Here is a 15,516-nt window from a genome sequence, read left to right as displayed (position 1 = left end):
GCCTGTAAAACTCATTCTTCTGTGACAAAGCACCACAATTCACGGAGCATTTCTAAGAGAACGTGGTTGAAATCCTCTCTCTAGGTTGTAACTGTGCTCCCTCTTCCTTGATCGTTACTGTGCAGGGACAATTCCCCTGTTTAATGAAGTGAGATTCTGGACCCTCCACACAGAACACTGCTTCAGCCTGGGCTGTGTACACTCACATTTTATGCCCATCACCCAGACAGCCTTCTTGATAAATTTGGCTACATGAGTCAATGATCACTGAATATGCCTGGCTGTTGACATGACTTATACATTTTGCTGTAAAACAATATGTAAAAATGACCCAAAGCAATGAATCCAAGGCTGAGAAGTGGTGATTCACGCTAGAACATGTTCTTTATATCTTCCAGGACTGATGTCTTTGTTTCCTTTTATCTACATTGTGATTCATTCATATGCAATCGTATGCTCCATAAATCTTATTAGGTCTCTGAAGTTCATGCAATGTATCCAATCATGGTCTCCAACTTTAAATATTTTTGCTGTTTGTCCTTATGAAACCAGAATTCAAATTGTCTCTTAAAAACACTTAACTTTGAAGAGGAAAATACTTCTTGTATTATTCAGTTCAGTTCAGTCAGTTCAGTCGCTCAGTCATGTCCGACTCTTTGCGACCCCATGAATTGCAGCATGCCAAGCCTCCCTGTCCATTACCAACTCCCGGAGTTCAATCAAACTGACATCCATGGAGTTGGTGATGCCATCTAGCCATCTCATCCTCTGTTGTCCTCTTCTCCTCCTGCTACCAATCCCTCCCAGCATGAGAGTCTTTTCCAATGAGTCAACTCTTGGCCAAAGTACTGGAGTTTCAGCTTTCGCATCATTCCTTCCAAAGAACACCCAGTACTGATGTTAGAATGGACTGGCTGGATCTCCTTGCAGTCCAAGGGACTCTCAACAGTCTTCTCCAACACCACAGTTCAAAAGCATCAATTTTTTGGTGCTCAGCTTTCTTCACAGTCCAACTCTCACATCCATACATGACTACTGGAAAAACCACAGCCTTGATTAGACAGACCTTTGTTGGCAAAGTAATGTCTCTGCTTTTCAATATGCTATCTAGGTTGGTCATAACCCTCCTTCCAAGGAGTAAGCATCTTTTAATTTCATGGCTGCAGTCACCATCTGCAAGTGATTCTAGAGCCCCCAAAAATAAAGTCTGACACTGTTTCCACTATTTCTCCATCTATTTCCCATGAAGTGATGGGACCGGATGCCATGATCTTCGTTTTCTGAATGTTGAGCTCTAAGCCAACTTTTTCACTTTTCTCTTTCACTTTCATCAAGAGGCTTTTTAGTTCCTCTTCACTTTCTGCCATAAGGGTGGTGTCATCTGCATATCTGAGGTTATTGATATTTCTCCCGGCAATCTTGATTCCAGCTTGTGATTCTTCTAGCCCATTAGAAGATTATTATTAGAAATATGGTAGCTTTCTTTTATCAGTCTCAAATCTTTTACAAATAAACAACTTTCCTTGCCCACCAAATTTTATGATTTAATTATTTCATAACAGAAAAAATTTAATATTGGCCACTGATACACACACACACAAATTTTTTGGTATAAAGTGACTCCCTATACTAATCTTAAGTGATAGTTGAATTGTTTCATAATGTATATTTATTATTTGTTTCTGGGGAAATTACGATTCCAATTTTACCATTTTGAGAGCAGGAAGATGCTTTTGGGTAGATAGTGCAAATGTCTAACTATCAAGGAAGGAACACTGATAAATGCATCAGAACTGAGAGCAAATCCAATGTCTTTCATTAATTTTAGAAATAAATACAGAAATTCAAAATTACAAGGTAATTTAAAACTGCAAGGTAGAAAGTCAGGATGAGAGAATGCCCTTCATTTAAACAGACAAAATCACAACATAGTTCAAGGACACCAGAGGCTCACAAGACATTATGAAAAGAGGGCCTGTGAGCACACTACTTTGTTGACTCACCTGGTATTAGCTCCTAGATTACTTTCTGTGACATGAATAGGCTTCGTAGTTTTAAATAGAATGCATTCATGGCCTCTGATGAGTGTGTTGGATGCATCCTCTGTTTCAAATGCATTTTAAATGATCAGAGTGAAGTTTTTCCCCCTCTGACTGGCAGGACTTCACCTTCCCTCAGTCAGGTGACTCTGATATCTCTGAACAAGTCACCCGAATTCCTCCACTGTTTTCACTTCGGTTGAGCTGCTCTGTTATGGCTCCTGCACATTCACTGCAATTTATCTTCCTCCCTTCACCCAGAGATTGTAAGCTTAAGGACTGGACTTCAATTTATAGGACAATAACAAAACATATCTGGCTCCTTGTTGCTACCATGCTGGTGCTGTGCTCTCAGCAACTGTGTGATGAGGGAGCAGACCAGGAAGTACCCTGTGGCTTTGCTTGAAACAAAGGCCAGACTGAATGCTGCAAAGATCACTCGTGGTCAACACTGGAGTTAGCACTGGAAGTGAAAACGACATACATTAGCTGCTAGAATCCCCAAATACAGAGTCCCAGTCACACTTGGAATGCCGGGCTAACATTTATACCCTAACGGTATTAGATATTCTCTAAAAAAAAAAAAAAAGTCACTTCTGGTTTTTGCTAAGCTGCGTAGAATGAAAAAGCACAGCACTGGAGAGGGTGTGAGAAAAGCCACTAGAAAGCAAGATGAGCAAAGCATGTTCCCTCCGGTCACAGCAGTTAGAGGCATGAAAAGCTGAAATAAAGTGAGCCCCCTGCCCACCTGAGAGCTTCTTGACACTAAGGAGTTACAAAGAACGCTTCCTTTCTTTTGCAATAAAATGATAAATAATGACTTCTGAAATTAAACATGAGAACATGCTAGAAGACACAGTTGGTTTTTCCAGAGAAATGTATCAGTAAGAATGCTTTACACAAGGACATTAGTGGCAAGTATAGACCATGATACCAAAATTCAGGCAGCATGAAAGATCAAAGGGAGAGTTAGAACCAGTCGGCCCAAATTTCTGAACAACTGAACAAGAACCATTTCAAGGGCTATAAAATCTGAAAAGAAGATAGAGAGTGGTGGGGAGTACAAATTGAAGGTCCTTTTTCAAAAGTGTTTCTTTGGAGAAAAATATATTCCGTATTCACCCCAGGGCAAGATTAGGGGTTCTGTTTTTCTCACTTTTAATCTAGAGGGACTACTAGAGGCTCAGCCCTAAATTTGGGGATGCAGTGGACTGGGATCTGACCCACACATGATGGATCCAAGACATGGGAGATGAGCATTTCCTCCAACAGAAGGTCAGAGACATGGATTACTCGGGGTCCTTTTGCATTCAGAAGTCGGGGGCCAGGAGGGCACAGGCTAAGTGGTGGGTGGGACAGAGCCCATGGAGAGCGTTAGTCTGTGAAGGTGCGGAAAGGGGCTAAGAAGGGTGATGCGAATTGTGATGGAGGGGAAAGTGGCTCCAGAGGATAGAATTCAGCTCCATCAAGGGAGCTTCGAGAAGAAAGCCGAAAACCCGCTCTTGTACCCGTGAGGGATCTTCAGTTTTACTGTTTGCGGGCTGGGAGCGGAGGGAGTTGTCTAGTGATAGGATCAGTCAGAACAGAACATTCCGCGCCTTCTACCTGAAGTGAACGGTCCATTAGGGGCGGAGGTGCATGAGAATAAGGGAAGGAGTGAGCAGTCAGGCGTTCCCATCCACCGCACGCCCCAGGATGGAAGAGGGGCGTCTACGGAGACTGTGCTTGTACCTCAAAGTTACAACAGGGCTTTTACCACTCGAGAGCGAGTAGGAAAGTAATTTATGCCACGCCCTGGAGCAGGTTAACTAAAGACAAAAAATAAAATTAGCTTCTAACTACATTCCTCAAGTTGTGCTTGTGTCTTATAGCAGGCACCATGAGCTTTAGTGGTTAACTAATTGTTTAAGTAGCATTCAGTAATTTCATATGAGATGTTTTATATCACACAGGCCATTGTGATTCAGTTAGTCATGTGATTTTGCAATACAGATTAAATCCAGATGAGGACAAGCATTTGACAAAGCATGAGTGTGTTCGTTGGTCTCTAACTTGGTTCTTTCAATTGGGAGCTCAGGAGCCCGGGTGAGAATGCTGCCCTCTGAGGCTGCCTCCTACTGTGCTGTCTTCTCTGGACTCCATAGGTGAGAGGGAGAGGAAAATTTTTTCTTGTTTTCCTCAAATAATTAAAGCTGAAATATAGTTTATGTAAGTGAAATTCAGGAATTCTAGGTGTGTAGTTTGTTTTGACAAATGCAAGCAAAGAAGAAACTGATCTGATCCTGGCTATGTATACCAGCCCATTTTGCCCCATATCATTTAGTTTTTGGATTTGTGGTTTTCCTCACCAATTTCTCCCATAATTCTTTGTATTTGCATCTGCAAGCAAAGTAATTAGCAATTAGCTAATTAGCAAATGTGTGCCATCTTAATCTATTGGACACTATTTACTTGTCAACATTAGTGCAGGTATTAGATATGGCCAGCCTGTTTCTCTCTGACTCTGTCGAGAATGTTAGTGGTGTATGTCAAACTGAAATCTCGCTGCTTTATTACAGCAGAAACTTCTTTATTAGAACTGAAGTACAAACAAGTTTTCTTCCATTAGGCAAAAATGTCAGGGTTACAACAAATTCTGCTTGGTGAAAACTGTAACAATAAGTCTAATTTATTTTAAGTCAGCATTCACTTGGCACTCTTTAATAATGAAGATTTAATTAATGATAGACTATTAATTATTTTTGAGAAGGCCCGAAGTAGATGGTGCGTGGGTGCTAAGTTGCTTCAGTCAAGACAGACTCTTTGCCACCCTATGGACTGTAGTCTTCCATGCTCCTCTGTCCATGGGATTCTTCAGGCAAGAATACTGCAGTGATGTTGCCATTTCCTCCTCCAAGGGATCTTCTCAACCCAGGTTTCAAACCTGAGTCTCTTATGTCTCCTGCATTGGCAGATGGATTCTTCACCACTAGTGGCACCTGGGAAGCTTTATAAAGACCCAGAAAAATTTAAGCAGACCCTACTTGTTTAAATACATAATGTTGGTCTGTTTCATTTTATTTTTTCCTACATCTTGCCCAGGGAGGGAGAGCTGTTGGGATGGAGTAGGAGCAGATGTTCTTGGTGGAAGGGACCTGATTACACTTGGGGTGAATAGTAACAGGTGGATTAAGCAACAACCCCCATGGGAAGGAACAGATCCTAAAGTGATGGGATAGAGTCCAACAGTAGAGAAGACAGCAAAGTGACTGTTGTTTATGAGGTTCTAACTGCTGAATCCCGAGCACATAAAGTAATTTGGAATACAGAGGGTGTGTAAACAATAATGTATTTCTATTTTCATTTCCATCACAGTAGTATTTCTTCACACTTTTCTTCCCAAAAGGTCAGGTATTTTAAAGCCTCTTTTAGTAAAACAGGAGTGAGTGAGGAGTGGGTAAGGCACATTTTCCTGATGGTGATAGATGAAATTATTATAAGAGATGGCACAGGGTATAGAAAATCAGCATAGAATTCCAGTAGATGCCTTCCCCCTGAAATAAAGGAAACGAATGATTGAAGAATATGCTCAATTAAATTCCTTGAAAGGAACAAAAGTAATAAATCAGATCACACAAACTCTTCTCTGAGGATAAATGGATAAGGACACAGACTGCAGGATCCCACTCAGACAAAATTGAATACGTGTGTGATTGTTTGGGAGATGAGTTATTAATTCATGGAGCAGGAAAGTTTGCTGATGGGTAATGGTTGTGTGAAAAACCCTCTGTGATGCTAGAATGTTTTCTATCTTAGAATATTACACCTGTGTAGCTAGGTAATGATTATGAAGTGTATTTGTACACAAAATTCATCAAGCATACTGTGTGTACATTGCTGTAAGTATGTTAGAGTATAATACATATTTTTAAAAGGGTAGAGACATAACAAATGCTATATTTTCCATACACAAAAACAAGGGAAATGTGTTATCTCACATTTTACACAAAATCGGAGACTTAAACTTGAAACTCAAAGCTTTAAATAGTTAGAAGAAAATGTATAAAATCCTCTTTATAATCTCAAGGGAAAGAGGCTATATTATGCTACAAAATGGCAAAATATATTTGAAATATTTTGCAATCAATTAATATTCAGAATATATACAATTCCTAAAAACAAAGAAAAGTAACCACTGTTAAAATGGGTGATAAACACTTTTCAGCAAAAGAAATAACATGGTCATATAAACATATGAAGACCTTAATTTCATCTAGGCAAGTGAAGTTATAAACAGTGTGACATTATTTTATGACCAATATTTTGGCAAAAATTAGAAAGTATGATAGGAGTGTTAAGTATAAAAACCAGTTTAGATAACAATTTGGGCTACTTTTACAGCATGTTAAAAAATGTTCCTCAGACTATTCTTTGTAAACATCAAGAATGGAGAAGTCAATATAAATTGCTAGTCCAATGTATAAATAATTTACGATACTGTTGCCAAAAAGAATTGTAAAGAGAAATAAACATTGCAGAGACGAAAAGTAAACAAAGTACAGTTGCAGAATAACCATACAGGTAATTAAGTATCATGGTATTTAAACAAAAATGAGAGCTACAGAAAGTTACATCCAATATGACATTATTTATTTAATGCTCAAATACAAGCTAAAGTGAAACATGTATGCTTTGGAAGATATACATAGATGATTGAGATGTTTTTGAACAAGGCAAGGAGATGATAAACATAAAATCAAGACAGGGTACCTTGCAAGAAAATAATGAAACCTGAAGTGGAGAAGACATAGGTAGATACAACCCTTCTAATTCTTCAATTGATAGTGAGTCAATACAGACTTATTTCATTTTAGATACATGATGATGGATAGATAGATAGACAGGTGATAGAAAAAATATTATCCACATCTATCTTTCTATTACACACTGTGAGTGTGTACCTGTGTATGTGTGCTGTGTATACAGGCTTCCCAAGTGGCTCAGTGGTAAAGAATCCACCTGCCAGTGTAGACTAGGCTTTGGTCTCTGGGTTGGGAAGATCCTCTGGAGAAGAGAATGGCAATCCAGTCCAGTATTCTTGCCTGGAGAATCCCATGGACAGAGGGGTCTGGCAGGCTACAGCCCATGGGGGTCACAGAGAATCAGACATGACTTAGTGACTAAACAGCTATTGCACAATTCTGAAGAAGTATGTGTATATGTTATAAAGGAAAATATCATGTATAAAAATTGTTTCTATGTGTCAACTTGGCAAAATGATTTCTCAGAAGATTTCTTCCTCATCAGATTGCCTTTTTAAAAAGAGGAGGAGAGACATCTGGAAGCACTGAACAAGAGCAGGGAACCAGAGTTTTGTGGTAAAGCACTATTTGACTGTGAAGGAAGAGGTTTATCATGAGGATGGACCAGGCTCAATTTCACACACTGGCTTCATTTTATTTTCCTTTTCTGGTCCGAGAGAGGAAAAGCCCAAGAGCAGACCCCGGCAGGATGCCTTCCTCCAATCTGTTAGTTTCCCCTGCAGCTTGCGGGACGTATGGAGGTCCCAGGTGAGCAGGAGCAAGGGCTCAGGTTCACGGGAAGAGAGTACCTGCTGGAAAGGCTGGGGCTTTGGGATTCGCAGTGGGGGTGAAGCCAGCTCACAGACAGCAGTGGTTCCAAGGTCTAAGAAAAAACAAGGCAGCTTGAGGCCATCATCCTTCAAGCTCCTAAAGCACGGGGGCTTCTCATTGCTGAAGGACAGGCAGCCTGGCACTTATGGTCCTGGAGTAAGAAGCTGCAGTAAAATTTTAACCAGGCTGAAGATATCCTGTGGGCTTAATTTTAATTTTAAAATGGAATTGACACAAATTTGCATTTGCCGATTTTGATGTCTTTTATGACTCTGGCTTGGGTCATCAAGTAAGAAATTTCCTCTGAAATTCTAAAGAACTTTGTGTTATATATTATATAGTATGAAGAAACAGGCAGACTATTAAAACTCATTTAGAATTGGCTATATATTTTGTGAAAGGTTATAGAAGTGCTAATGCTCTGGAATGACTGGTACAGCCCACAGAAATGTCACTCTGTGTCGGAAAATGTGAACTGAGTCCTCAGTTTCCTGGATGTGTTCAGGGGTTCACCCACCCTAAGTGAGAGTGGTTTTTCTACCTTGCCATTTTCCACATGATTTTTCTCTGTTCAAATTACTTATCCGAGGAGCCAGGCAGCTCAGGTGCTGTTGTTCACTCATGTCTGACTCTTCGTGACCCCATGGACTGCGGCACACCAGGCTTCCTTGTTCTTCCCTATGGACAGAGCAGCTCAGGTGTAAGGAGAATAAACAGACAGTCCTGGACTTTCCAGAGAGATGACATCAGCATTCAGTCATTCATTCGTTCAGTGTAATCATTCAGGCCTTTACAAACTATATGGCATGTGCTGGTGGCTCAGATGGTAAAGAATTCACCTGCTAATGAAGGAGACTTAGGACACCCAGGTTCGATCCCTGGGTCAGGAAGATCCTCTGAAGAAAGGCCAACCCACTTCAGTATTCTTGGCTGGGAAATCCCATGGACAGAGGAGCCTGGCGGGCTACAGTCCATGGGGTTGCAAAGAGTCGGACACGACTGAACAACTAACTTTCACTTTCATTAGAATGAGATTTAACAAGATCAAGTAAGAAAAAGAAGAAAACATCTATTTCTAATGGTGTCTCAGAGGAAAAGTTATGAGGTGTCGGAAAACAGTGACCCATGAACAAGCTTTCTGGGTACCCTGCTGCATATGTGCTGAGGAGGAGGGCAGAGGCCGGGATCCCTGGGGGACAGAAGCCCAAGAGCTGGACCAGGGGCTTGGGCTGCCTCACCTACATCGTGAGGAAATACACACTCCACAAAACCAGAGGCTGGAAAGGATGGCCAACGTCGGGGGATGGGCTGTCTACCCAAATATAAGCTTTTAGGACAGAAAAGATATGGAGGGTGAAACAAGGGGACCCACGGTGGAAGATTTGAGAACTTTTGTGAGAGTGTGTGTGTGTGTGTGCATGCACACATGTGTAGGAACCACCAGGTACCCACCTGTGCCAGAATAAAGGAAACGTTTGACAAATGGTCTATCAGCCTGGAGCCACTCTGGAACCTTCCGGAGATAGCCCTCAGCGCTGATAACTAGTTCCTAGAGGACCAGGGCAGAGATCAGGTGGACTAATTACCCACTGTCCCTTAGGTGCCCTTGTTGAGTTGACAGAAGCAAACATTGCTGGAAGGTGAATCTGTACATGAAGTAAACCACCTGCATGTCCATGACCTTACCCTTAAGACTGTTCTCAGAATCAAACACCAGCCCAGCACTCCCTCCAGAAGAAAACTAAATAACAGAGAAAACACACCCAAACAAATAATAAAATCGTCAAATAGAAACAGTGAATCAAAATCTAGATAGGATGCAGCAGTAACACATGTGGCTGTGGTCTTCGATAACATCACACACACACAGAACTAGGAATTTACTTTTTCATTAATTTCAGCATTTTTAGGCTCACCTGATGTCATGTAAGGATCATTGCCCCATATTTTGTTATTATGGAGAAAGTGGTGAGTCTTTTGAATTGCTAAACAAAATAGCAAGTTTGTTCTTGATTTTATAGCAATATGATGTGCAAAAGAATTAATTACAATAAAACTCTTTTTCTCCAACTTTCAAAAGAAAAAAACAAGGTCGGGGTATTCTCGGCTTTATCACCGTGGGTTGCTGTGTTAATCCGATTGGACCAGGGTGTGTGTGGATGTAGATAAAACTCTGAAGAGCGATGGCTGAATACAGCAAGGGCACGCTTCTGATTCAAGCGATGGTCTGGGTGGGTCAGATAAGTTGTCCCCTGCAGGGGACTGTTGATGCTTCTTTTCTACAAACCTTCATCTCAGAGGGTTCTGGTCCCATTGCACAGACCTGCAGCAGAACACATGTGGTGCACACCCACCTCTAACAGCCTGTTCTGAAGGAAACACACACCTCATTGCTCACAGCCTACGGTCTAAGGCCTGAACCTAAATGTAAGAAATGTGAGAAAGCAGAAGGATCACAGGAGCATTTTCTCCAGAAAATATTGAACTTCATCTCCCTCTTCAGCTGGACATACAATTAGCAATAGGATGTTTTCATGACAAAATTATTTTTCCTGTATTATTTTCTTAAGAATGACTTTTTGTATCAGTCTGTTTTTACAAGGTGGCATCTGAAAGAGTAATCTGGTTTTTAGTTGTGTGTGTACATGTGAATTACATATTATTATTAAATTTACACGTGTGCGTGCATGCTTAGTCACTGAGTTGTGTACAACTCTTTTCAACCCCATGGACCCACCAGGCTCCTCTGTCCATGGGATTTTCCAGTCAAGAATACTGGAGTAGGTTGCCATGCCCTCCCCCAGGGGAAGGTCTCAAATTATACACACACATATTCCATATTCACGAATGGAATGTACCCAAATGTAAATGTAAGGTAAAACGTAGAAGGAAAATAAAACATAATTTCAACTTGACTTCTTTAATTGATTTCAAAACCCAAAAGCTTTTCTAAAAATATAATTCTAGTATTAAAGTTAAAGCTCTATAATTTATTGAGAAATTTGTTTTAGGGCAAATGAATAACTATTAAGGTCAAATTTGGGGGTTTTATTTTGTTATTTATTTTATTCTTAATTTAATATTATATGTATAATTTAACACAATTAGCATGTATTTTCCAAAAGTAGTTATAATTTGACATTTTACACTTAGACGCCTAAGTAATATATACCACCTAGAATATATGATTCATTTTATTCTGTGATGAAATATTTGTTTAAGGTAATGCTTACATATTGATATTTATTAAATTAATCCTTACTATTTAGTCACAGTTATCAATTCATTTGAAACTGTCTTTATTTAAAATATTCTATTTCAACAGAATAAATTTTTATTCATTCACTATTACAACATATGCATCTTTATCATGTTAATTAAAATATACAGAGTGGTATAATAACTTATTTTATAGCTAGAATGTTTTGCATATTAAAACATTGTTAAAAGTGTGGCTATATTAATACATTTTCAGTACGCATATTAGTCATGCATTCAGGGTTTTTAAAAGTCTAGTTCCTAATTTCACAATTTGCCCCTATCATACACAAAATTGGTTTTGGCACGATCTTTTCTTCTCTATATCTCCAATTGCTCAGAATGTTTTTAGCTCCATGAGTCTAATAACTTGTACTTTTAATTCATAAATCTCCACTGTGTGCTCCATATGAGATTTTTGTGTTGTGAAGCAAATGTTCATCACTCTCTTGAGCATCAATTTCGTCTGGTAGATGGGATTTGGGAAGAACTAAAACAATTATTTGGTTCCTCCAGGTGTTCTTTTCCCCTCCTGAGATCATCGATCCAGAGAAGGAAACGGCTGCGTGTTTGGCAAAGTCAGAACCTATTTTGATGTTCTGTTTCTGTTCAGATAATTACACAATAGTGAGAGACCACAGACTACCTGAATTGATATTAGATAGTTCTTTTCATATTATTATCACCAGTATTCTCTTTTGTTAGAAGACAGAGCAATCCTATAATTCCAGCAGGGCAAACCTAGCCTGTTTATTAGAATTCTTCTCTACTTTGTTCGCGAGGATTCTTTCAAGCTGGATCTCTATAAACAATTACCATGCCAATAGGGACTGCTGAGACTTTAAACCTGCAGAAAGCATCAGATAGTCCGTGCATGCCTTGGTGGGGAGTGTGTGCAAGGCCTAGCTCCCATCAAGTATCTGTATATTAAAATATAAGATGCCAAACACCTGGACACTTGGAAACATCAGAGAATACAAATTTTCTCAATGTGCCAAGAGAGCAGATCATGAAGAATTGTATGAAAATAACTCAAGGAGAGAAAGACGGGGAGGGGTTGGGAAGGGTGGCGGGTGCAGAGAGAGAGAGAGAGCAAAAGAGAGGCGGGATGCTCTAGAACATGCTGCAGAGCTCTGGATTTCACTGCCTGTCATTGCATGAGGTTCTCAGAGGTTGACTCATAGCAGCACCTCTGAGAGGAGCAACAGGATCAGAGGGCCAGGCTTGCGGGAGGACCAGGGCCTCTTGAGTGTTTGTATCTTCAGACTCCTGAGGTGACTCTGAGACATACACAGCTTGAACTACTGAACCATCTTGCATGGTCTAGGTGTTAAAGACTAGATGTACAAGAGTGACAAATACAGTAAGGTCACAGTCTTATGATAAAGACAGCCCTCTCAACAAGTCCATGAACTGAAGCAGGACAGAGCAGTCCTGCTGAGATCTACAGGCTGAAGGTGGACAGGACGCATGGCCCTGGCCTGCAGATGAGTTAGCAGGTGTTGAAGAGGAAAAGTTAAAATTTTACATAACCTCCTGCTCGTTCTGCCTCTGTAACTCAGCTTGTTCCTTGCAAAGTCTGGATCACGTAGGTCACGTAGTCTCACAACATGGGGACTTAATATACTAGGAACTGGAGCTTATCTCACTCACCCTTGTTCTGCTCTTTGCAATTGCCCAGCCCCTGCAAACCTGCTTAATCATGCCTGTCCATGTACAGGTCAGGCACCCCCCTCCCCACCTTGACTGCTGTTCCCGTGTGTGTGAAACCCCTAGTTTAAACCAGCCTATTAGCAGCTAGTGTTGCCCACTACAGTCTGTCTATAAGAACTTTGTAACCCCTTTGTTCAGGGCTCAGAGCTTGGAGGGTTAACTCCTCTGGGCCCACCGGTGTAATAAACCTGAGTTCTCCAACTCTCTGAGTGTGGTGCTTGGTTTCTCAATTTCTGGTTTCTGCAACAGTGTCACCCTTTTCTCCATGAAGCTGTGCAGCTTCATTGCCCGAAGTCTGATTCTCACAGGTTCTGTGAAAGTCTCTGGGGTATAAATGTTAGCTTGGCTCCAGCAGTTAAACAGAGGATCACATTTGAACCAGGAGGGAGTGGGCATGGAAGTGGGCTGTCCGGATCCTCTTCATGATGAACCTGTCTTCAGAGCCGCTGGGAGCATGGGCAGCAGACGGGCTTGTGTGAGCTGCAGAGTCTGCTCGGCCTGGGGATGGGAGTGTCCTGGCAGCATGCAGAGAACAGGTGGAAGGCTAGTTTAAGAGCTGGAGCAGGGTGGTCTCCAGGGTGGCCGAGGCTGACAGGAGCTCCAAGGCAGCTCAGCTTCCTGCTGCCTCATCTGCTCCCCCTCCTTCACCTTCAAGGATCCCATTCCAAGGATGCTCTTTAATAAACACCTTACCTGCCAAACACCAACTCAGGGCATCTCTCTATGGTCCTATGGATCTTGGGATCAGGAAAAGGACAATTAAAGTTAAAAAAAAAATCCTTAATCTATTCCACACATAGAATCTTGTTTGGTTCAGTTTTATTTTGTTTTTAAAGAAAATGTAACTGATAGCTGTGTGGAAGACAATGTAAGTTTGGAAACAGCAGATGACAAACAAAGCAAATTATGGAAACATGAGCTGATGAGAACCTGGAAAGTCACGGCAAAGACGATCAAAAAAAAGTCATAAAAGAAAAACAACTGGACTCTGTTAGAATAAAGGAACGGGAAGACTTTAAAGCTCCCTCCAAATTCCTACATTGAGAAAAAAGAAAAACAATTCTTGTTTCTCTGACTGAAAAATAACAAAAAGTGAAAACTTTAGCCCAAGATCACTCTTTTTAAATAAATGTATCCGTGGGAGGTATAGGCTCAGAGGTACACACTCCAAAATATTTTAAGTATATATAATAAAAAAGTTTGAGATGGATAGTTTAAAGGAGTTTAAGTATCAGTTAAGTTAGTACTTTTCAATTGCATCAGAATCACCGAAGTTGCTTAGAAAAGAAAATGTAGATTTCTGATCTTACCTTGAAACCTACTACTGAAAAAAAAAAAAAAAAAAAGCTGCCCTAGGATCCTTACTTGGCACCCCACTCCAGTACTCTTGCTTGGAAAATCCCATGGATGGAGGAGCCTGGTAGGCTGCAGTTCATGGGGTCGCTAAGAGTCAGACACAAATGAGCGACTTCACTTTCACCTTTCACTTTCATGCATTGGAGAAGGAAATGGCAACCCACTCCAGTGTTCTTGTCTGGAGAATCCCAGGGATGGCTGAGCCTGGCGGGCTGCCGTCTATGGGGTCACACAGAGTCAGACACGACTGAAGCGACTTAGCAGCAGCAGCAGCAGGATCCTTACTAAAACAAAGTGAAGAAATCACTGCTCCAGAAACTGGGAAACCCTTGTTATTCTGGAAACTGTCTCCTGTCTTTGCACTAAATCCTCTATTTTGTTGTTCTGTCTCTAAGTCGTGTCCAACTCTTAGTGACCCCATGGACTGCAGCATGCCAGGCTTCTCTGTCCTTCACTGTCTCCCAGAGTTTGCTCAAAATCATTGATTCGGTGATGTCATCCAACCATCTCATCTTCTGTCCCCCCTTCTCCTCCTGTCCTTAATCTTTCACAGCAGCAGGTTCTTTTCCAATGAAAGTACAGTTGCAGGGAGACCTATTGTTTGTAAATCAGTGCTTCACAAAAGCAGTTAACTTGAAAAAAAAAAAAGAAGAATAGTAAGCAATAATGAGACCTTGGAATCTTCTGTTCTCCTAGGTGGAGGGGCCTGTGTGTGAATAGGTCATTATTTTAAACAAGGAGGAAAAATAAAATCAGGAGGAAAAGCCTCTTAAACTTATGAAGCCCATTGTTGAGGGAATCTGCCTGTGTGGAGACTCAGGAAGCCGAGTATTTATCTTGTTGAAGGCAGCCTCCCTGCGGCACACTGAGAGGGTGTTTGCTCTCTTTTCCAAGAATCTAACATGAAAATGAGCTCATAATTGCAAATATTAGAAAAATTTACGGTTTTTTTAAAAGCAAAGAGAAATAGACATGTTCTGCTTTGAGAAATATTATAAACAAAATTTAAAAAATTAGAAGGGATAAAGAAAGTAAAGACTCTTAGTTGATGATGTTAGAATTGTCAAAGCAACTTCTGGACAGTTCAGTGCCTATAGCTTTTCAAAGGGAGTAGGGCCACACTGGGTGTTTATTGGGATTTTACTGTGTGGTTTAAGGTGTACCCTCCAATGTGAGGTGTGGCTAGGAAGAATCACGTGGTGAAGACTTGCTGGTTCCTTTAAAAAGTTCTGTTAACAAGAACATTACTTGCAATGTTTTCCTTCCCAGGAACTTATTTACTATTTTTTGGAATAGTAAAGTCATATTAATATAGAGTAGACAAGGTTACAGAAGTCTTTGGTTTTCACGGTACAGAAGAATTTTTAAGCTCTAGAACTTACCAATCTTTCAGTCACTCACTCTGTTGACAGGGAATGATATGCAAATAAAGTAGCATTGCCAATTAACTGGTAAAGAGACAATTAAATGAAGAATCATAGAATTAAACAAGAGTCATTGCCAATTTGAAACTATATCCAATACTATGTCAACATGAG

The sequence above is a fragment of the Bos grunniens genome, chromosome 14 (genome assembly GCF_055505025.1).
Source record: "Bos grunniens cultivar Pamir isolate PY7600 chromosome 14, Bosgru_T2T1.0, whole genome shotgun sequence".
In the NCBI taxonomy this organism is placed as follows: Eukaryota; Metazoa; Chordata; class Mammalia; order Artiodactyla; family Bovidae; genus Bos; species Bos grunniens.
Note: the sequence above shows the minus strand (reverse complement) of the source record.